Source organism: Chiloscyllium plagiosum, chromosome 6, assembly GCF_004010195.1.
Source record: "Chiloscyllium plagiosum isolate BGI_BamShark_2017 chromosome 6, ASM401019v2, whole genome shotgun sequence".
Taxonomy (NCBI): Eukaryota; Metazoa; Chordata; class Chondrichthyes; order Orectolobiformes; family Hemiscylliidae; genus Chiloscyllium; species Chiloscyllium plagiosum.
The window spans coordinates 98098334-98122570 of NC_057715.1; the positions used below are offsets into that span (position 1 = coordinate 98098334).

Here is a 24237-nt window from a genome sequence, read left to right on the forward strand (position 1 = left end):
GGACTGCATCGGTTCATGAGGGCAGCTCACCACCACGTTCTCAGTGGTAACTCGGGATGGGCAATAATGGTTGGCATAGTCAGCGATGCCCACCTCCCACAAGTGAACCTACAAAAAAGCTGTATTATTGCTCTAGAGGAACTATCTGGGATAGCAGAAAGTCAGAAAAAATAATATGATCTTTTCAATGCCAGGAGAGTCCAAATGTTTTGCAAAAGTGGTTGCGAAAATGCAGGCCAATGTGTGGAGACTTAAACTATCCATGATACTGAATACCCCATACACATCTCTCCAGCTGAGAGCTCTAATCCACCAAATGGCAAACAATTGTTTGAAATCACTGAGTCCATGATATTTGAGCTGACAATGGTAATGGTAATGTCACTGGACGAGTAACTGGAACTCAGGCTCGGTACCTGGGACCAAAATTCCATTGTAGCAGATGGTGAAGTTTAAAGTCAATTATGTTAAAGAAGCCATCTACTGGCATTGTTGTAAAAATCAATCTGCTTTCTTCATGCATGACTTAAAGGAAATCTGTCCTCCAAATGACTCCAGACCCAATGCAATATGGTTGACTCTTAAATGCCCCCGGGCAATAAATGCCCACATCTCACGAATGAATAAGAAAAACTCACTTCCTAAACAAAATAAGTCTTTTGTTTAAGACTCCTGGGATAGCTGATTTAATTTTAGAACTTTTGACTATCTTTGATAGATAAACATCCGCATGATCTAAAACTGGGGGGGGGACGGGGACCTATCTATATCACCTCAGTGCTCACTGATCCTTGCCTTCGGTACCTCCCAGCTCGCTCACCAGCTGCACACACCAGGGTAGGTCAATCTGCCCGATGGCATGAGTTTCTACTGTCCCTGCCCCATAACCAGACTCCGCCCCGACTCAGGACAAATCCCTTACTGTTCACAGGCTCGTCTCTCTGCCTCACACACCCAGGGACCAAGAGCCGCGATTGTGGAACGCTCCCAGTCAACAAGTTCCTGGGCTATTTCTACCGTGCAGGTGAGTCAAACAGGAGGAACTTGGCAGCAGTTCATAACAAGAGAACTTTCCTCTCCCAATTTAACAGCGTCTTCCGTTCACTGGCTCCAAAGCTGTCCATTGCTGTTGATTCAAGGTTGGTGAATAACTCTAAAACATGCACCATACAGTATGAATTGCTCTGTACAACACTACTTTGTTTGAGGAAACCCATAGAAATAATAGACTCGACCTTCCTCGAACTCTTGTTCTGTTTGTTGAGACGATTCTATTCTCTGTGACATTTGGCGGGGGCGCTGGGTGTGTTGGTAATTTTTCGCTTTGTTTTACCTTCTGTTTGAGCTGTTGAATTTGAGTTTGTTGGTATAAGTGAGAGCGAATTATTCTTTTTGCGGTGGTATGTGATGGCTGGCTGGGTTGCAATTTAGGGGGTGTTGCTACTGTACATGTTGGTCTCAATTTTCAGACTTTCCGGTATGGACAAAACAATCCTCACTTACTTAGCGACGACTTCGTATGTACTTCAATCCGAGTGAAGGAAAACTTGAATGAAGTGCGGTTTTGTTCCAAATCAGAATTGATGATCTGAAGTAATCGGCAGATTGAAAAGCAGAGATGTAAAAGACAAATTGACCTTCAGTCAGTTTTTTTCTCTCAAAGGTAGAAGAAAATACTCAGGATGCTGGAAATAGAACCATAGAATTTTACAATCCAGAAGGATCAGAAACAAATTGAGAGGATGCTGGAGAAACTCAGGCAGCATCTCCACAGAGAGAAACAGAGTTAACGTCCAGAATGACTTCTTCAAAATTGAACTGCATTTTGTCACGTTCAGGGTTTAATGGTGAAAGTGAAGTTTTTGTTTCAATTTTTAGCGAAATTCATCTTTATTTGTAAAGGTGCTTTCAATTCCCTGAACACTTTTATTACAAAAGTGATTGTGCATTACATTGATTTTAAGTTACATTCATAGAATCAATACAGCAGGGAATCAGGCCGTTTGGCAAAAGTGAGGACTGCAGATGCTGGAAACCAGAGTCTAGATTAGAGTGGTGCTGGAAAAGCACAGCAGGTCAGGCAGCATCCGAGGAGCAGGAAAATCAACATTTCGGGCAAAAGCCTTTCATCAGGACCAATCAGACCATTCGGCCTGTTGTCTGTGCTAACCCTTTGATGGAGTAATTCATCAAGTGCCGCACACCCACCTCTTCTACTCCCTTCTAAGCTTTCCTTTCAGTTAGTGATCTCTTACCTTTTTGAATTGAATTGAGGCAGCGTCCACCACATTCCCAGGCTATACATTTCAGATTCTTATCCCTTCTATGAAACAAGTTTTCGTTGTACCTCCATTGTCTCTTTTGCCAATTACTTTAACTCCGAGCCCTCTGCTTCTTAATTTTTCCACCAAGGGGAACAGTTCCTCCTTGCCCATTCCGTCCAGAGGTCACATGATTATAAATGCTTCTATCAAACCTCATCTTAGCCTGTTCTTCTCCAGCGAAAATAGTACCATCTTCTTAAATCTTTCCACACAACTGAAATTTCTTATCCCTGGAACAATTCTCCTGAATCTTTTCACAATGTCTTCACATCCTTCCGAAAGTGTGATGCACAGAATCTGGCATAATATTCCAGATGAAGCGGAACTAGTATTTTGTACAAGTTTAACTTTTTTTTTTGCTTTTGAATTCTATGCACTAACTTATAAAACCCAGGATGCAAGGTTGTGCTTTTATTAGTCATTCCCTCAATCTGCCTTGCCATCTCCAATGATTTACACACTGTTGGATCAAGATCCCTCTGCCCTTTTTAGAATTCAACCCTTTATTGTGTAATGTCTCTCTGTGTTCTTCACTCAAAATGAAACACTTCATACTTCGCTGCATTAGATTTCACCTGCTACTGGTCCACCCATTCCACCAGCCTGATTGTGTACCTAGAAAATTCTACATTAACTCTGCATGATTCATAATACTTTTAGGTATCGCACTATCTTCAGTTTTTCCCTGAGTACCGAGGTCTAAGTCATTGTTATATATCAGGAAGAGCAGGAGTCCCAAGTCTGATCCTTGGAGATCTCCACTCTAAATCTTCCTCCATTGTTAGCTGTAACTCAACCAATTTTTTTCCAGATTTTTCCTATTGATTTTATTCCATGAGCTTTAACTTTGCTCACAGGGTCTCAAATCCCTTTTAGAATTCCATGTACACCATGTTAAAAGCATCACTGTCATCTACCCTCCCTGTGCCTCAATTAAAAAGCATCAAAACCTGAGTGAAACTTGATTTGTCCTTATTAACCCAGATTTACCCAACTGACCTAATTTTGTCCTCAATTAATGTTTCTAAAAGCACTGAGGTTCAATTTACTCCCTATTGTTCAGAGAACGAATGTACACAAAGAGACATTATCTATAAAGCATTTTAATTCTAAAACAGTACCTGAATAAATCTATATGCTCAATATGTATCATTGGAAAAACATCTTGAATTTTGCCATCTTAGAAATTTAGCAGGCCATCAACATGAGGAAGAAAATCTAGCAAGAGGAATTTACATCCAGCAATGCAGTGTACAGTATGCACTGTTCTGAAGCTGTGGTAGGAGATGTGATAGAGTTTGGAGCTTTATTACTAACTAAGATAACAGAACAGAAAATATTCTATTAGAATAGCTGTAGAATAATGCAGTCTATGGACTAATATTGGAAGCAGCAAACACTAAATATTTCCTTGTCAGTGTTTGCAGGCAAGTGCAGAAAAATATACAATTTGAATTTGTTGCTTACATTTTTCTGTGCTTGCATGCATTTGATCTCCAGTGACAAATTTCCACTTTCCATCACCAATTGCCAGACTACTTTATCCATCCAGTTAACATCAGCATTTTGGCAAGGACAGAGGTTCCCTGAGGGAGTCATCAAGTCATTTGTCAGCATAGAAACAGATCCTTCGGTCCAACTCATCCGTGCTAACCAGATATCCTAAATTAACCTAGTCCCATGTGCCAACATTTAGCCTAAACCCTTCCTACTTATAAACCCATTCAGATATCTTTAAAATGTTGTAATTGTATCAGCTTCCATCACTTCCTCTTGCAGTTCATTCCATACACGCAACACCCTCTGCCCCTTAGGTCCCTTTTAAATTTTTCCTCTCTCACCTTAAACCTATGCCCTCTAGTGTTGGATACCCCAACCCTGGGGAAAAATCCTTGACCATTCACCCAATCCATGCCTCTCATGATTTTATAAACCTCTATAAGGCCACTCTTCAGCCTCCAACTCTTCAGGGAAAATAGTTCAAGTCTATTCAGCCTTTGTCTATAGCTCAAACCCTCCAACCTGGCAACATCCTTGTCAATCTTTTCTGCAGCCTTTCAAGTTTAACAACATCTTTCCTATAGCAGGGAAACCAGAATTGAATGCAGTGTTCCAAATGTGGCCTCACTAATGTCCTGTACAGCCACAACATGATCTCCTAACTCCTATACTCAATGCACTTAGAGATAGGCTATGTCACTTTGAACTGCGTTAATTGTGGAAAAGGTCATTTGCATTTTGGTTCTTTCCTTCCTGAGGAGAGAGATGTGAAAAGTGAGGCACTGAATACCCCAGCCATGTGGAGATGGTATGGGAGAGCTGATAAAGTGAAGAAGTAAGGTGATGGGAGGGGAGTCTGACATCTTCCCATTGTTATGGCAGATTATCAGCGTGAGAGCCTCAGTGGGGTGGTCAGATAAGGCAAGGAGTTGTGAGTTAAAGAGTACCATCTCTCCACCTCCCACCCAGCCAGCATTTTACCAACATCAGTAAGAGCTATTGTCGTGTCTATTCTCATTGAAACACTGGCAGTCACCCAGTAGGTGCACCTTCCTTGCTGGGCATATCATGGCCCATGAAGATTTACACACTCCCCCTCCCCCTGCCACCATCACCCCCAACCAGTGACAATAGCTGGCCCTTGTCCAAGGCTGTTACTCCAGAATAAACAACTCTTCTCTCCCCAAACCATCCCCCACCCAACACACTCATTCCCTACCAAACCCACACTGCCATGCCCTGTCTGCCTATCCCACAGCTCTCTCAAAGGAACTCACCCATATTTGAAGGAATCTCAGCATCAAGGTACTCTCCCCTTTGGAGCAAATTACTGAAGATGCTGAAATCTGTACTGAAAGCAACAAATGCTGGAGATCACAGTGTGTCAGACAGCATCCATGGAGAGAATAGTAAGCTAATGAAGAGTCATCCAGACTCAAAATGTTAGCCTGCTCTCTCTCCATGGATGCTATCAGACCCATTGTGATTTCCAGCATTTGCTGTTCAGAGTGCCATCTCCTTTGGAATGTGACCACTATTATTGGTGGCCACTGCTGAATTATCAGCCCTTCCCCTTTGAGCCTTGGTGGCCAGAATTGATCCTTTTCTAAAAGATTCAGTCCTCTATATCAACACTACCAGGTTCTGGAGTAGCTGAGCCAGCTACAGATTAAAACTTCCTCAAATTTAGACTAACTAAAGTTGCCTCAGTCACCACTATTAGTGTGATTTCTTTTCCTGTCCATTTCACACATTCATTTGTCCATCCAATGTTTTGTGTTGGAGATCCAATAACTTTCTTTAATTGTCAAATTCAAGGAAAAAGATATTATATTTCCAGCCCATGGCATCATAACTGAATTGGTAAAATTGAAAAGTACACAACAACATATACTGTTACCAGAAATTTCTATCTTGCAAACCAAATACTTTGGGAGGCAAAGGACTGTGAGTTTGGGATGATGTGGAGGTGCCGATGTCGGACTGGGTTGGACAAGGTCAAAAATCACATGATACCAGGTTACAGTCCAACAGGTTCAGTTGAAAACACAAGCTTTCAGAGCCTCACTCCTCCTTCAGGTGCTAGTGAGGGAGGAAACATTTGACTCAGAATTTATAAGTAAAAGATCAAATGCTCATACATTGATGTGAATGTATTGAACATATCAAAGTCTGCTGTTAAATCTTTCATCGGTTAGAATGGAGATGCAAGTTTCTATTGACTAATGTGCAAATCCCAGAATTTCTTTCAAGTCACTGCCCCAAGATATTGGTACAAAAGAGGTGACCTGTCAGGTCAGACAATGCATTTTAGGTGTGAGGCCTTGTTTAACAAGTCTGACTCCAGGTTAAGACACAGACAGATTCTGAGGCCATTCGGCCTATCGAGTCTGCCCTGCCATTCAATCATGGCTGATATGTTTCTCAACCTCATTGTCCTGTCTTTTCCCCTTAACCCTTGATTCCCTTACCAATCAAGAGCCAATCTATCTCTGCCTTAAATAGGTTCAATGACTTGGCATCCAGAGCTTTTTGCAGCAATGAATTCCACAGATTCACCACACTCTGGCTGAATAAATTTCTCCTCATCTTGGTTTTAAAGAGTTGTCCCTTTCACTCTGAGGCTGTGCCTTCAGATCCTCGTCTCTCCTAGTGGAAACATCTTTTCCACATCCACTCTATCCAGGTCCCTCAGTATCTTGCATGTTTCAATAAGAACCCCCTCGTTCTTTTAAACTCCATCAGGGACAGACGCAGAGTCCTCAACCATTCCTCACATGAAAAGCCCTTCATCCTGGGATCATTCTTGTAAACCTCCTCATTACACATCACCACATACAGAATTGCTTGTTCCCTTGTGGACTCTGTCACAAGCTGCTCCAAAGAAAACCATCTCATAGACATTCCAGGAATTCCTTTACTTGAGATCCGCTACCAACCTGGTCTTCCCAGTCCACTTGCAAATTGAAGTTGCCTATGATTATTGTTCCATTCTCACACGCCTTTTCTATCTCCTGATTTATTTTCTGCCCCACATGCTCACGACTGTTCGGAGGTCTGTACATAACTCCCATTAGGGTCTTTTTTCATTTGCAGTTCCTCAACTTTATCCACACAGATTCTATGCCACCCAACTGTATATCATCTTGTTTGCAATTTAGTTTCATTTCTTACTAACAAGGCAACCTTGCCCTCTCTGCCGACCTGCCTGTGTTTTTGATTGGATACATATCCTTGGATATTTAGTTCCCTGCCCTGATCCCTTTGCAGCCACGTCTCTGTGATATCCACAACATAATACCTGCCAATTTCAAACAGTAATACAAGCTCATTTACCTTTTTTAATATACTGCATTCATTTAACATTCACAACACCCTCAGTTCTGAGTTGACTGCTCCACTTCTCCTAGTTATGCCCTTATCTGCTATGCCTTACATTAGATTCCTCAGCCTTTCCATATTCTCTGTCCTATTACTTGTTCTGGAAACTTTAATAACCTCTCCTGAACCATCACCCCTTCCCAGCCCCAATTCCCCTTTAACGAGTTGGATGTCCTTGCGACCAGCCTATGTAGTCTCTCTGCTGGATCCTGCTGTCAGATCGGTTCATGTGGAGCCCTTTCTCATAGAAATCGTTCATTTCTCATCATTCTGTGAGATGATATCGCTACATTTATAACACACTCACTATGATTTTGTTGGTCTAAATGTGTGGGCACTATGAAACATTGTAAATAGCTTTATCTTAATAGAAAGTATAATGTTTCCACAACAGGAACTGTGGGCAAAACAGTTACCATTATTGGATATATTGTGACTCGCACCAAATATTCAAAATGTTCAAGCGATTCTGAGTAATCTGAATATGTGTTCAAGGATACAAGGTGTACAGACATTTTGTCACTGTCCTTATACAAAGTTAGAATACATATGTTTGTCTAATAATGTGTTAAAATTATAGCTGTCACTTGGAAATTTGTTTTAGGCAATGATGTTATATTTTTTCACAAGGCATGGAATATTCAAACATTGCTGTTCCACTTAACTACAAAAGAGATTCCTTTGAGAATAAACAAACCTAATTCGTGAATATTAAAGAGACTATGTGTTTATTAGTGAATTGTGTTAAATTTTAGACTAGCTTGTTGGCAAACTATTTTGGGAAGTATGAAGAAGTGTTTTGAGATGTGTAGAAATCTGAGTTCTTTATTTTCATCTGAACATAATAAGCAGAAACGGAACTCAAGAATGTTTTCATGGGATAAGAAATGTCAGTTATGTGGATATCTTGAAGAAGTTGGGATTGCTCTCCTTGGAAAGAAGATGGCTGAGAGGTGAACTGAAATGGATTTCAACATTTTGAGTGGACTGAGTTAAAAATCAAACAACAACAGGTTATAGTCCAACAGGTTTAATTGGAAGCACTAGCTTTCAGAGCGCTGCTCCTTCATCACAACCACCTGATGAAGGAACAGTGCTCCGAAAGCTAGTGCTTCCAATTAAACCTGTTGGACAATAATCTGGTGTTGTGTGATTTTTGACTTTGTACACCCCAGTCCAACACCGGCATCTCCAAATCTTGAGTGGAATGAATAGAGTAAATAGTGAGAACCCATTCCCAATTGTCAGAGGAACAAGAACAAGAGGGCATACATTTAATAATTTGCAAAAGAAACAAGGGTGTTATGAGAAAAAGGATTTGCACTCAGGGAGTAGTTAAGGCATGGAATGCACTGCCTGGATGTTTGGTGGACGAAGGTTCAATTCAGGCAGTCAAGAGAACATTGAACAATTATTTGGATAAAAATAATGTGCAATAATATGGGGATAAAACAAGAGATCGGCATCCGATAATGATGCTCATTTGACGAACCACTGTCTGTGACAGTTAGTTATAGAGACACAGAAACAGACCTTTTGGTCCAACCAATCCATGCTGGCCATGTTCCAAAACAAAACTAGTCCCACCTGCCGGAGCTTAGCCCATATTCCTCCAAACCTTCCGTATTCATGAACATATCCAAATGTCTTTTAAGCATTATAACTGTAACTGCATCCACCAATTCCTCTGGAAATTCTTTCCACACGTGAACCACTCTCTGTGTAACAAGAGCAAAGTAATGTGAATGCTACAAATAAAACCAAAGTTTTGGAAATACTGAGCAGGTCCTGGTAATATTATTGTTTAGAAAAACAGAGTTAAAATTTCAGCTTAGTAACCCAACTTTTAAGAAATGCATCATTCAATCAGTCAGCCTTTAGCATTGGGACCTCAGCGTATGTAAACCAGGGTGATTATCTCCTGTGCTAGTCAACTGTAAAGATGCTGTTTGAAATAAGTTAGGTTGGACGTGACCCTTGTGGGTACCCAAGACTGAACTGCATCTAATTTGCAGAACAAAAGTAGACCCTAAAGTGAGAATCTCATTTAAAGCTGCCACAAGCTTGTTATGGTGAGTTGTTATCATCATCAACTGTCCCTCAATTTGAAGAAACTGACTTCTGCTGTGGATCTTCATATTGATGATTGATTTTTGAATCACAGATCCAAAACTGCCATACACCTGCATGAGGTTTTTTTTGATGAGGTGGGAACCTTGCGGAGGCCCTGACTCTGGCCTTGGTGGTAAAGATTATATTGGCAATCAAAAAACATCCTCCTGAGTTTCACTTCTATGCTATCCTACCCCATTATCTTTGATTAGGTTAGATTAGATTACAGTGTGGAAACAGGCCCTTCGGCCCAACAAGTCCACACCGACCCGCCGAAGTGCAACCCATCCATACCCCTACATTCACCCCTTACCTAACACTACGAGCAATTTAGCATGGCCAATTCACCTGACCTGCACATCTTTGGACTGTGGGAGGAAACCGGAGCACCCGGAGGAAACCCTCGCAGACACGGGGAGAACGTGCAAACTCCACACAGACAGTCGCCTGAGGCGGGAAGTGAACCTGGGTCTCTGGCGCTGTGAGGCAGCAGAGCTAACCACTGTGCCACCGTGCCGCCCACAATCTTCAGCAGGTTCATAATATATATTGCTTTTCTCATTATCATTTACACTTGCCATTTTTGGTTTGATCATGTTTTCATCTCTCTTTTGGGCTTAAATCTTTAACCATGTTTCTCGACTGGATGGTATCCATTGCCAGTTTCTTACAGGCTTCAGTCAGGGACCTGGGCATCACTTGCAGGGTAAACTCTAAACAGGGGTACCATTTCCATTCATATCAACCCTCATTTGGATTTGCCGGGATGTTCTCCTGGTTCAGTTATTGATCCAAGCTTGGGACTGGCACCAATACACACTAACTTACCACAATGAACTGGAAAATCCTGCCTATGTTGTCTGTTAACTCTACGATGAATGCCTAGGGATGGGTTTACACATGAGAAGTGTTAGTTCGTGGATGCAAGTTGTTGTTTTTCTTATTGTTGTTAAGAGAAACTAGGGAGGTGACCTGTGATCATTAACTATCATTATAATGGAGTCACTTGCTTATCAGGAATTGGAAAAATTCATCAAGGATAATTAGATAGGTATGAACCACCCCCACAGGAAACAGACATGAGTCTTCCAGATTGCATCTTGTGTAAGTTTACTTATCTGTTCAATATGAATCCAGTGGACAGTGGTCAGCATGGATCCAGAAAGGGAAAAGTTCTTTCTGAAATTTCCTTCTTCCTGTGAAGATGTTACTTCCGAAATGCTCAATTGAAAGTCCTACAAATTCAGAATTTTTACATTCCCAAAAGGTTATTAGTTTTCTTAAAGTTTCCTGGATGATTGGGTGAATGTGCAGAAATCAATCAAACCTCACAAGTGGAGTTAGATCAACTGGACCAGGTGTTTATTGCCATGCATCAGTAGGAAGCAAGACTGTTTTTAATGTTTCAAAAAGAACCTGGCTTCAGAAACTCACTATAGTCAAGTTCACTGATAGGGGAAAGGCAGAAGCTCCAGAATAAATAAAAAATGGGCCAAGTAATACACATAAACTGTATTTTAGACAAATATAAGGTAATGTACATTGGAAGGAAAGGCATGTGGTACAGCAGTCCTCCGAGAGTTTTAAAATAACTAAATGTGGCATAAATATAGGAGCCCTTGGTTCAACGTGAAGCATGTGCAATCAAAGCAAATGGTAATGTTTAAAAGAGAAATACTGAACCACATAACGTATAAATCAGAGGAGTCATGATCAGGTTGTGCGAGCTACATCAAGGTATTGTGTACAACTTTGGTTGCTAACACACACCATGGTGCATTCAAAGCTGGAAGGGAGTTTTGAAAAGTGTCATGAGATTGCTCCCGTGAGCAAAGAGTAAGAATTACCAGCTGATCATGAAAAAGCATATACAGAGACAGCTGAATACATTCAACTTTCACCAGGCAGTAGCAGCTAAGAAAACCAAATGGTTAAAGCTGGGCTCCGGTAAAGGATACTCCCTTTATGATGCCTATGTTTACTTTGGAATCTTGCATACCTTGGTCAATTTAACAATGTGTAAAGACGTACAGGGAATGATTGAGCAACGTGTGTGGTAGCCAGGTTTGAGCAATCTTTTGAACAAATAACTGGGACTGTCCCATCTGTACAAACAAGATTAAAAATAACCCCAAACACACAACTCATTCTGTTCTGTCAAGCATCCTTGGCTGAAGGTCATAATTGAGCAGCTTGAATTAAAAGGAAGTACATAACTGCCGGGTGCAGAGTGCTTCTGACAAATAGAAATTGTCCTTTTAACCAAAGTACAGCTCAAACACCAATGATACAAGAAGCGTGTATATTTACCTTGTCATGGATACCTGACCAAGTGATGTCATGCTGTGAACTATAATCCTAAATTAAAGAATTTGTTACGTAGCAGACAGATTACATCCTTACTCAACTTCTAAGGAGCCTTAAATACCAGCAGAGCAATAGGGTAAAAGGAAGTATAAATGGGAAAGAAATGCCATGTTTCTATTTTGCTATCAGTGCCAAAAGCTCTTGACACATTATTTTAATTTGGGAACTTAGGATGTAAAGTGGAGGAGAAATGGATTTTAGTTTGCAGTTCTGTGAAAGGTCTGAGTTTCTTTAAAACAAGCCAGAAAATCAACTGAACAATGAGCTAAAAACAGCATTTTCAAGAAATCATCTGACTTTAACTAAATGACTACCAAGCCCCCAGAGAAGGTAATTGCTGACTGGGGTTTTATAATCCAGAAAGAAAGAAATATAGGAGGGACAAAAACAATGTTATTTGGAGAGAATTCATCCATAACAGTCTTCCCCCAAACGCTTGGGGTGGCCACACGCAGAAGTCCGGAGTTGTTTAGAAGATTAGAATCTAATCTAATCTAATCTAAATCTCCAGGAGCAGAAGATGATAGAGATATCAGAAAAGAAAACATATTACAAAGCTGTTAACATTGTGGATTTAAGGTGCACATGTTTAGTAGTAATAACTTGTTTTAAGCTCCTGATGGAAAAACATTGATTGAAGAAAATACCATTGGGTGAATGCAGTTATTTGCTGAAAAGGAAATTAATTACAACCGTGTTTGTTGAGTAAAACGCTGTAGCATGTAGGTAGGGGTGACTCTTTACTGAGGTTTGAGTGTCTGTAAGTTTATTGCTGGGATAAAAGGGCAGCCATGGTGTAGTGGTATTGTTGCTGGACTATTAATCAGGAGATTGAGGTAATGATCTAGGAACCTGGGCTGGAATCCTACCAGTGGATTAAAAGTTTAATAATGGCCATGAAATTCATTGTTATAAATCTAATTCACTAATGTCCTTTAGGGAAAAAAAAACTGTCCCCAGCAATGTGGTTGACTTGTAACTGCTCTCATTTGTTTTAACTGTTAAAAAACCTTAGGAAGGAATTTGGATAGATCACTTGGCATAAATGACAATAGCAGAAACAGCCTTGCCAACCTAGGGGCTAGTGTCAGAATTGAGAGAGTTGTCTCACAGACTAGTCATACTCACAGAACCATAGCTTGTTGAAAATGTGCCAGACCAAACTATCCCTAAGTATTTCCAGTCCCACTGGCAGCAGGGATGGTGGCGAAGTGGTATACAGTTGAGAGGGAGTTACCCTCATTATTAAGTCCAGGCTCCATCTTGTCCAGGCAGCAAGTTGAATAAAGGCAAGGTACTTTCCTGCTGGTTACCACCTACCGTGCTCCCATAGCTGATGAAACAGTACTCCTCCAATTGAACACTGCTTCATGGAAGGACTGAGAATGGTAAGGGTACAGAACGTACTCTGGGTGGGGAATTTCAATGTCCACCACCAAGAGTGGCTTGACAGCAGCACTCCTGATTAAACTAGTCAAGTCCTAAAGGACATAGCTGCTAGACTTGGTCAGCCATAGGTGGTGAGGGAACCAGCAGAAAAGGGAAAAATATGCTTGACCTCATAATCACCACTCTGCTGGCTATAGATGCTTCTGTCCATGGCAGTATTGGGAAGAGTGACCACCACACAGCCCTTGTGGAAACAAAGTCCTGCCTTCACATTGAGAATACCTTCCATTGTGTTGTGTGGCACTATCACCGTGCTAAATGGGACTGGCTTGGAACAGATCTACCAACTCAAAACTGGACAATCAAGAGGCACTTTAGGCCACAGCAGAATTATATTCAACCAAAATTTCCAACTCATGGCCTGGCATATCCCTACTCTACCATGATTATCAAGATTCGGAGATGCCGGTGTTGGACTGGGGTGTACAAAGTTAAAAATCACACAACACCAGGTTATAGTCCAACAGGTTTAATTGGAAGCACACTAGCTTTCGGAGCGACGCACCTTCATCAGGTGATCAAATTGGGGATCAGCCTTGGTTCAGTGGAGAGTACAAGAGGGCATGCCAGGAGCAGCACCACGCATACCTAAAAAATAGGTGTTAACCTGGTGAAGCACAAAAGCAGGACTACTTTCATGACAAACAGCATAAGTAGCAAGTGATTGAGAGAACTAAGTGATTCCGTAATTTAAGTTTTTCTACCTCTTCTGCACTTGTCTGTTTCTCTGACACACTGAAGTATTTGAATAACCCCCTTACAATTTCAGCTTTACTTTTGTCCTTGGTTAAACCCAATTCTAACTTATTTACTAATTCTAAAAGTATAGGCTTTCTCTTTCCTTCTAAACCTTCTTGGCAAATTTGAGGATCATCTTCAAATCCCAGACCTCTTCAGCAATTTTAAGAGCCATTTCTCTCAGTTTTAATTTAATCAACCACAAGGCACCGAAATTAAATAAAATGTCTCACCTACGTTTTATTTCAAGATCTCGGACACTAACCTGCAAGTGTTTAAATCTGCTGGGATTTTTCATACACCCAAATCTATTCATATCTGTCTAAACCAGTTCAACTAACAAATCCAAGACCCAAACTGTTCAAATTGTGGACAAAAGCCCCCAAACCGTTCAAATCCTGATGACGAGCTCCCAAAATGTTACGACATGGGGTAAACCCTCCTGCTTAATTTTAACTAGCAACACAGAAAAGATGTATCCCGTGCAGTAATCTGTGAAAATTCGAGAGGCCAAGAACTATTTAAAGTACAAATTAACAACTTTATTTTTCAAAGTATAACAGAATAATTAACTAACAACTATTTACAACTCCTTCCTCTGCCCTATTTTTTACTTTCTCTTCTATAATACTCTTCGATAATAAAATCCCCCAATTAAGATTCACTGAAAAATTCAAATTTCAAAACCAGCCAGCTGTCGTACTTTCCTCTGTAGATTAGCTCTCCTGTAGGTTTACTCTCCAGGTCGGTGTTGATGTTTTTCTCCTTCTCTAGGCCGGTACCTCTCAGACTGTTCTGACGAGCAGCCTACATCTGTTGGTCTTTTGGCAGTTCTCTCCCAACTGTTCAATTTTTCCCGGTCTTATAGCCCCAAAACATTGGATTGTGTCATTGGCTTTTAATATTGTCAATATGCTAAATTCAAACTTGATTAGAGTTTGGTTTTTTTTGAGGGTATTATTTAAACTGATTGACCTAATTCAAATTTGTTTACTTTTCTGTAGGCAACCAGCTACCCTAGCTGCTGGACCACATGTTACATTATATCTTGTTCAGAACACTTAGTGCTGTCAGGTAGTTCTGCTAGCTTTTAATCTTCTTAAAGATACAATACATCCACATCTTCATAACACACGTAGTATAGCATTGTTGGTGACACCTTCCATCAGTTTATTGATGATCAAATGTAGACTGATGGGGCAGTAATGAGGCAGATTGGATTTGTCCTGCTTTTTGTTTACAGGATATACCTGGGCAGTTTCCACATTGTTGAGTAGATGCCCAGTTCAGCTTCTGACTTCATTGTAGCCTTAGATCAAACATGGGGGTTGAAAAATGTGGTGCTGGAAAACCACAGCAGGCCACGCAGCATCCGAGGAGCAGGAGAATCGATGTTTCGGGCATAAGCCCTTCTTTAGGAAGGCTTATGCCCAAAACATTGATTCTCCTGCTCCTCGGATGCTGCCTGGCGTGCTGTGTTTTTCCAGCACCACATTTTTCAACTCTGGTACTCCAGTATCTGCAGTCCTCACTTTCTCCTTAGATCAAACATGGACTAAGAGCTGAATTGCAGAGATGAGTCAGAATGACAGCCCTTTACATCGTGCAGCATCATGGAGTCCTAACAAAACTAGAGTCAATAGATATCAGGAGAAAGTTCTCTCTACTGCTTGGAATCATACCCAGCACATGGGAAGATGGTTGTGGTTTTTGGAGATCAGTGATCTCAGTGCCAGGATATCGCTGCAGGAGTCCCTCAGGGTAGTGACATTAGTCTAACCATCTTCAGCTGCTTCATCAAAGAGCTTCCCTCCATCATAAGGTCAGAAGTGAGAATTTTTGCCAATGATTGCACAACATTCAGCATCACTTACAACTCCTCCAATACTGAAGCAGTCCATACCCATATGTTGCAAGACCTGGACAATAACCAGATTTTGGGCTGACAAGTGGCAAGTAACATTAATTTCACACAAGTGCCAAGCAATAAAAATCTTCAAAAGGAGAAAATCTCACTATTGACCCTTGATATTTAAATCCATTATTTTTTCCATTATCAATATCCTGGGGATTGCTATTGATGTGAAAATGACTGGTTTAGCCATATAGATACTGGGGCTACAAGAACAAGCCAGAGGCTGGGAATGAAGCAGTGAGTAACTCAGATTGTCAATCCAACACTAACAAGGCACGAGTCAGGAGTGTGATGGAATACTCTCCACTTGCCTGGATGAGTGCAGCTTCAACAATGTTCAAGAACCTTGACACCATCCAGGTCAAGGCAGCCCACTTGTTTTGCACTACATCCACAAACGTTCATTCGTTCCACCACAGATGCTCAGTTACAGCAATGTGTACCATCTACAAGATACACTGCAGAAATTCAATAACGCTCTTTAGATACCAACTTCTTAACCAATAAGCATGTAGATGGACAAGGGCAGCAGATACATAGGAACAGCACCACCTACACATTTCCCCTTTGTGCCACATATCATCCTGACTTAGAACTGTTTTGTTGCTCCTTCAGTGTTGTTGGGTCAAAATCCTGGAACACCTTCCCTTACAATGTTCGGGCTTTACCAAATGGAAAACAACGTTTCAGGAAAGCAGCTCACCACCTTCTCAAGGGCAACCAGGAATGCACAGTAAATGCTGGCATAGCCAGCAATACCCGCATTACACAAATGGATAAAGAAGACTTTATTTGTGATACTTATGATTACTTCATCCCAATAGTTTTTGTTAGTGTAATATAATTTTTGTTTGCTGTTGTGTAAAAAAAAATTGTTCTTTTTTTGGAAGTACATTTGCAGCCACTTGTGAATTTGTTCGGTAACTGATTTCCAGTAAACAAAAAGCAAATTAAGATTTATAAACCAGGTTCTAATGTGGAATTCGACTTGTCCATTATTACCTTAGTTGGGATCCTAACCTATGGAACTGACTGAGATAAAAACAGCATCTTTTAGGTTAAACTGGTGCAGAAAGAACAGGCGACTACAACTCTGGTAACATGACAGGCTGTTTCTCATTATGTTAATCAAACCTAGATTTTCTTAACCATTCATTCACATGGTTGTTGTATTGCTGGCAACATTAGCCTGTGTTGCTATCACTGTTTGGCCTGGAGAAACTGATTAAAAAGGCTTGCTAGGCCATTTCAAGGACCACCTAAGAGTGAACTCCATTGTGGGTGATTTGGAATCACATGTAGACCATACCAGATAAAGATGGCTGATTTCCTTCCCTAAAGGGCATGTGTCAACTAGGCTGGTCTTTACAAAAAAACCCATAGTTAAATAGCGAAAATGTCTGATATTAGGTTTTTTCACTCTCCTCTGGATCACTTCAATCTATGCGTTTAATAACGTAATCTCTTTGCTGCAGGCTCCTTTAAGCCAGAAATTGCCATAGTTCTATTGACAGGAGGATATGCTGTCTATGTCAAGGGGTCTAGAAATGCCATTACAGGAGTTAAAAAAAAATCTACAATTGAAATTAAGATGCTAGGTAAATCACTTCTTCAAAATAGGAGTACCTGAAGATAAATTTACTGTATTAACTTTATTTCAAAGGGAATGAAGTATAAAAATATGATATTTTGCTAAACCTATGCAAGGCAATATTCAGGCCACAGTTGGAATACTGTGAGCAGTTTTGGGCCCCTTAGCTGAGATATACTGACATTGGAGGCAGTCCAGAGAAGGGTCACTAGACTGATTCTGAGTAAAGAGGGAACTCTCTTATGAGTAAGGTTTGAGTAGGTTGGGCCTATACTCATTGAAATGTAAAATAATGGGAGGATATCGTATTACAACATACAAGATTCTTAAGGAATTTGACAGGGTAGATATCAAAAGGTTGTCTCCCCTTGTGGGAGAGTCCAGGGCCTGAGGGCATAATCTCAGAATAAGGAGTCCCACATTTAATACAGCGATGAGGAGGTATTTCCTTTCTCAAAGGGTTGTGAATCTGTGGGATTCTTTAACACAGACAGTTGTTGAGGCTGGCTCATTATGTATACTTCAGGCTGAGATAGACAGATTTTTAATTAGTAAGGGGAATCAAGAGATATGGAGGAAAGGGTAGGAATATGAATTTGAGGATTATCAGATCGGCTGTGATGAATGGCAGAGCAGACTTGATGGACTGAATGGCCTCTTTTGTTCTTATAAAAACTAGAATTCTAGTTTTCAAAACTCACTGCACCAGACTTACAGTGCATGTATTTGAACATTGGTCCATTTTGCTCTGCAGTTCAGTGTATTTGCTCTACCTTCTGAATATGCAGAATGTAGCTGTGTACACTGAGTCATCTAGGTAGTCCACTGGGATAAAATGAAGAGAGATGAATAAAGCACACACCATAAGAAGGAGTGATATTGGCAAAAACATGAAAGGAGGTCACTTGAAACAATCTATTGAAGAATGCTTGATAGAGTGTGATTCTCGGATATTGGTGAGCTGACCTAGCACAGAACGCCAAGGGTTTTGGCATTTATTTATTATCATGGTAATTGTCTGACTTATCCATTTTGAAACTTCTCTCAGGAATCTATATTGCAGATAACGCACAATTCTTATAGTACAGGCCCCTCTAGTATTGTTAGTCTTTCATGTTGCCAACTGACTGTTGTTGCTAGGACTTACCTTTTGATTCACAATAAAGGCAGATCATTAGTGGAGGCATTTCAGATAAACATAACCATTAAGTTCTAGGAGTAAGCAACTGAATGGTTTCGAAGGCGTTCCACATGGAATTGTGGATTGACACTGCACAGATGGAGTCATTTGGCCCATCGTAGCTGTGCTGGCTCTTTGAGAGATATTCAGTTGATTCCACTCCCCTTCTCTTTGCTCTTTCCTCATAGCTCTGCAAGTTGCACCCCCTTCAAGCCCCTTTGAAAGTTATTCCTGAATTCCTTTGGCCAGTGTATCCCAGATCAAATAGCATGGCAGCCACTAATGGCATAAACACTGAGCCAATGCCAACAGTGCCTGGTTGGATGAAAAGGATTGCAGGTTGTCCATTGATTATGCAGGGGTTCTGTTCTTGAGTATGTACATAAGTTTATTAGTATGCCAGTCAGAAGACGATACAGTACAAGCAAATGTTTGGATCTTTGAAATGAATATTAATATTCATAAGTATGAGTGTTCGTAAGTTGGATGTTTGTAAAATGAGGCCATCTCGCCCTGCATTGGTGTCTGAAATAATTAGGGTGTTATTAGATTCCGTCTACCTCCATTTCATTTTCTCGACACTGCACTGCCTTCTTTGCCTCCTCCTTCACAGATCCAGTTCAGCAACAGGGGACAAAGAAGAGGAAAGTGATGATAAAGGCACTGCAGAAGACTGATACTGGTCAACTGCTACTATGACAGTGTGATAAAGGCTCTGCTCTTTCTGCCTACTTTGCTCTGACCTTCTTTCATCATTGTTACTCTTCCTCTGTACAACTTACTCCTTCAATATGTCCATTATCTCAGAGCAGAGAAAAGATTAACTCTTCAGTGGAATTGAGAAAACTAGAATCGTACACCATGGTAATGTTACCCAGTTTTAATGGCTTTGTTACTTTTAAAATAAGCCAAAACAATTATTAATACTTTCAAGTTATCAACAGTTGATTTGTCATGGAATGTACTGACAGAGTGAAAAAGATTTTTCTGTTTTCTTTTCTGACAATTGTTAATGTCTTTTTGTGTACATAAATATACATGCACACAAGGAAAGTGTCCTTGTGAAAAATGTACAAATCAATTAATATGGCATGTTAGGCAGGAGGAAGAGTCAATAATCATGAATCTTTAATGAGCATTTTGTGTGTGATAAAGGCAATGACATTTGAGAAAATCAACTGCAATGATTTTATAATTCTCATTATTGTAGTTTTCTGTTCATGCTGCTGATTTGATATTGTCTTCATAAAAGTTAGCTTTCAACATTGTCCACACCATGAACAATGGCTTTCACTGTTGTTAGAGTGTAGTATTTGTCTACTGCAAGTACACAGTATTCCTCAGGTGCAGTGCAACTACATATCTAATTTCATTGTACTTCTAATACACAAGCATAGAACGGCTGAAAGGATACAGTAACATATACATTTAGAATTTATTACGATTAGGCTTTTTCCAATCCCGTTGGAATTACTTTTTGACATTAGCTTAGTGTTTTGTTCATCTGGGGAATAGCATGTTACTAGATTGTAAGATTAAAAGACCCAGTGGAAGTCTTTGTTCTTTCACACACAGCACTAATTACAAATCAGTAAAAGTAATGCTTTCTGCACAGAAATCAACTGTTCAAATATTTGTTTGATGATGCAGCTACAGCAACTGGCTTACTTCACCTAAAATATACTGCTCATCTTTAGCCACATGATACATATTCCAATTTATAGATAAGTGATGTACCATTTGATAGAATCATAGAAACATTACTAGATGTTTGGACCATCAAACCTGCAACTGTGTTTCTGTCTATTCCTCCACTTGCTCCCGCCATAGTCTCTCATTCTTATTTTTAAAACCAATTAAGTTCCTTTAAAAATAATTAATGGATTTTGCTTCAAAAATCGTTTTTAGTGGTGAATGTCACAATTCAGCTTCTTTTTAATCTTCCCTTGGGCATTTTAAGTTAAATCTGCAGTGTCTAATAGTATCCTTTGTTAACTTCTAATACTTCCTCTTGCACTTCAATCCGTGAATGTATTTCCTTTCAGAGGCAATATTGCCCAAATCGTCTTTCCAATATAACATTGGAAATCCGTTTGCAATGATAGCATCGTTTACACAAAGAAGTCAAAGCTTTGGGTGCAATTCTTCCCCCACCTGCCACCCAAAGGTGTAGGGAGACAAATAATGGGACAAGTTGGCCTTGGAGAGCTATGTAATCCCTTTTGCCACCTCAGTAATTGGGTGATGGGCAATAATGTCCATAGACAACCTTCTATAACCCCCCCCCAACAGTTTAACACCCTTAAGTGGACAATTTACAGCAAAGTAAGGGTCTTGACTCACCATCTCCATAATACCTGTCATTCTGACAGACAAGAAAGGTGGATGGTTTTCAAACAAGGAAACCGGGTGTCCTTGAGGATCTGAAACCTGAATACAGGCTGAGGTAACTAGTTGTTGTCAGGAACAACCACTTAATACATATTCTTACTAACTTAGGTGGAAATAAAATGGTTTCTTAATGCAAATAACATAACAAAATGGCTTCTTAGGCTGCAAATTGACAATTCCGCTTAAAACTGTATAAAATGGCTTTTAACCCTGCTAAAGCTGCATAATTGTCTTGACCACAGTCTGTCTCAACAAAGATTAGCAGACAATGCTTCCTTTACAGCATAGAAATAATTAGACTAGATAAGACAGTCTTGGCCATCCTAATTGACCTTCAAGTGCTGGTGCAAAAACTCGGTTCATGAGATAAGAATGGCTTAAGTTTTGGAAAACAAAGTTTGTTCACAGGAAATATCATTGGGTTGAGTTGCTGTCAATAAAACCATTCTGTTAATTAATTGGTGATTATGTACGATTATGGCCTGCACCTCTCTTTAAGAAAAGTCTAAAAATGTCATTGTTTTAAGCCATGGGCACAATTCCTATGAGGAGCACAGATGTGTTTAACCTCTGTGTTTCTGGATGATCTGTGCCCAGTCGTATTAAATAAAATGTGAAATCTTAAAGGACCAGAACGATTGTGAGTGTTTATTGACCAACCATGGAACAGAGAGACTTCAGTCTGTATGCTGGCATGGAGATTCCTGTATTTACCCCAATGTGGAGCCAGTTTGGGTCAGAGATGGGGGATGGGGAAGGGATAGCACCTGAAAGCACCCCCTCTCACTGTGACAACACAACCCCTACCCCCTCCAAACACAGAAACTGTGCCAGGAGCCACCCCTTTCCCATCCCCCATCTCTGACTCAAACTGGCTCCATGTTGGGGCAAATACAGGTATCTCAATGCCAGCATACAGGTTGAAGATCTGGACACCCAGGTGTCTCTCTGTTCAGTGTTAGTTTGGAGGGGTAAGCAATGTTTAGATTTTATATTACAAATTGCAAGAAACTGTTATGTATCTTTGCTGATGTTGTGTGAATTAAAGAACACTGCTCAGTGGATCTTTTATTTGAGGTCTGGCATGAAGAAAATAACAATTAAAACTCAGAATCACAGAATTGTGACAATGCAGAAGCTGGCCATTCAGCCCATTCTTAGTACTGGCTCACCAAGTATCTTGACTTTATGCTAATCTCCCATAACTCCTGTTTCTATTTAAGTAATGATTGAATGCCTTTTATTTGCCTCAATTGAATCAGCCTCCATCACACTTCCAGGCCCATACCCACCATGTGCAAAAGTTATTTTCTCACCTTGCATTTGCTTCTTTTGCTAAGCCCTTGCAAAACCATTTAAAACTGTACCATCTGGTTCTTCATCCTTTTACACAAGCGAACTGTTTCTCCCTGTCTACTCTGTTCATGATTTTGAAAACTTGTTTCAAATCTCCCTGATTGGCCATATTGGGAGCAAGGTAGTACAATTAAATGAATATTGTGCTCTGTGGAGCAGTGGGACGTCCCAGTGCAGTCCTCCATTCTTGGTCATTACAATGGGACCAAACTGAGCACTTCTACTTATGGTGAACAAACATGGTAGTATGGAGTTTAGATTGGAAGAGTTCAAACTATTTTTCTCTGACCTGCACTCAGCACTAGCGAGAACCAAATTCAACCTGTCTCTAGCCTTTAACCACAGCAAGCGAGAGGTTCAGATCAATTTGTACGTTAGACTTCAGCGTATGTGAATAAAATTAGACATGTTTTAGATGGAAGTCATTAAACACTATATCCATGCACTGAATTGAAATAGACAGGGGATACATTTTACCCAGGACTAAATGGAAAAGAGAATCAAACCTGTTGTAAAAGAGTGTAGTGATTCGCCATGTCTGATTTCTAATAATGCAAAAGACCAATTTCAAGCTCTGCCTTTGCTTTAAAAATACCAATGTAAAACTCCACCTTAGTTCAGACAAGTGGAGCATGCTGGTTAATTCGGGTTCTATGTATTTTCATTGCTGACTGAAAATCATTGTGCAGCTGTTCTGAGAGGAGCTTATCTTTCCAACTCTGAAAAATAGGCAGTAAAACTAAAGATTAAGGTTGCTTGGTTACACTTCATCACCATGAGCCAGTTCTATGCCAGGTTCATTCTGAGCTACAAGGCTTAATAGATATTATAAGATGTGACTGGATTCAGTAATTTAGGATCTTACTTTGTCCATAGTTGCACACATTCTGTTGCATTGATCTTCAAGTGTGAAAGAATGGGTGTCAGGAAGAAATTAGCTTCATGTTAAATCATCATACTATCATCTGAATTATTTTTTGTGCAATCATACCTTCAGCTTAAGCACAAATATCATTACAGAAAACAAAACTTCCTTTAGATTTGCAAACCCCTCCTCCATATTTCAGATTCCACACTCCATGTTTGTACCAAAGCTTGTGTGTTTGTATACACTGAATCAATTTTTAATTTTATTAAAATTATCTGGCACAATATTAAGTGTGAGACCCACATTAAGCAAAACCAAACACAAAAAGTAATCATTCACCAGTTTGTTACAAATGGGACCTCACCAGCATTTGTGATATGTTGTATTGTTCCCAGAGAGTTGACTCGAATCAGTGCATGGGCCTCATTGTCTTGGCATTGTGGTTCTGCCTGTGTCTACTACAGCAGTTTTATTTGGCAGGGCCTGGGTAGATCATCTGAGATCCGTAAGCACCGTCCTTCCATTCTGCCCTCCTCCTCACATCATACAAACAATATCCATGGATATCGGAATTCTGAAATAAAATGCTGAGAATGCTCAGCAGCTCAAGCAGAGAGAAAAACAGAGTTAACATTTCATGTTGACATACTTTTTAAAAAAGGACTCAAGTACAATAAAACAGAAAATGCTGGAAATACTTAGCACGGATGCTGTCCAAACCACTGAGTGTTTCTAACATTTTTCTGCTGTCACCTCCGAATGAATCTTCTCCTCATGTAAGTTGGCAAAGATCATTGGCATGTAATAAATTCATTGGGGAAGCTGTTGGGTGAGAACCTGACATTGCCTTAAAATGATTTGGAGATGCCGGTGTTGGACTGGGGTGTACAAAGTTAAAAATCACACAACACCAGGTTATAGTCCAACAGGTTTAATTGGAAGCACACTAGCTTTCAGAGTGCCGCTCCTTCATCACGTGCTAGTGGAGTCACCACCTGATGAAGAAACGTCACTCCAAAAGCTAGTGTGCTTCCAATTAAACCTGTTGGACTATAACCTAGTGTT

At 40.3% G+C, this 24237-nt stretch overlaps 1 protein-coding gene across 2 annotated transcripts in view; it reads left to right on the forward strand.

Annotated features, from left to right (window-relative positions):
* The first annotated feature begins 967 nt into the window (after positions 1 to 967).
* Positions 968 to 24237, forward strand: part of LOC122550867 (CRACD-like protein) — a 197077-nt gene continuing 173807 nt past the window's right edge. The window contains exon 1 of one of the 2 annotated variants that reach the window (XM_043692229.1): positions 968 to 1024. The gene's annotated coding sequence lies outside the window, so the exon portion shown is untranslated. Of the gene's footprint in view, positions 1025 to 1087; positions 1140 to 24237 lie in introns of those variants that run through there. The other variant, XM_043692230.1, reaches the window with a different exon arrangement.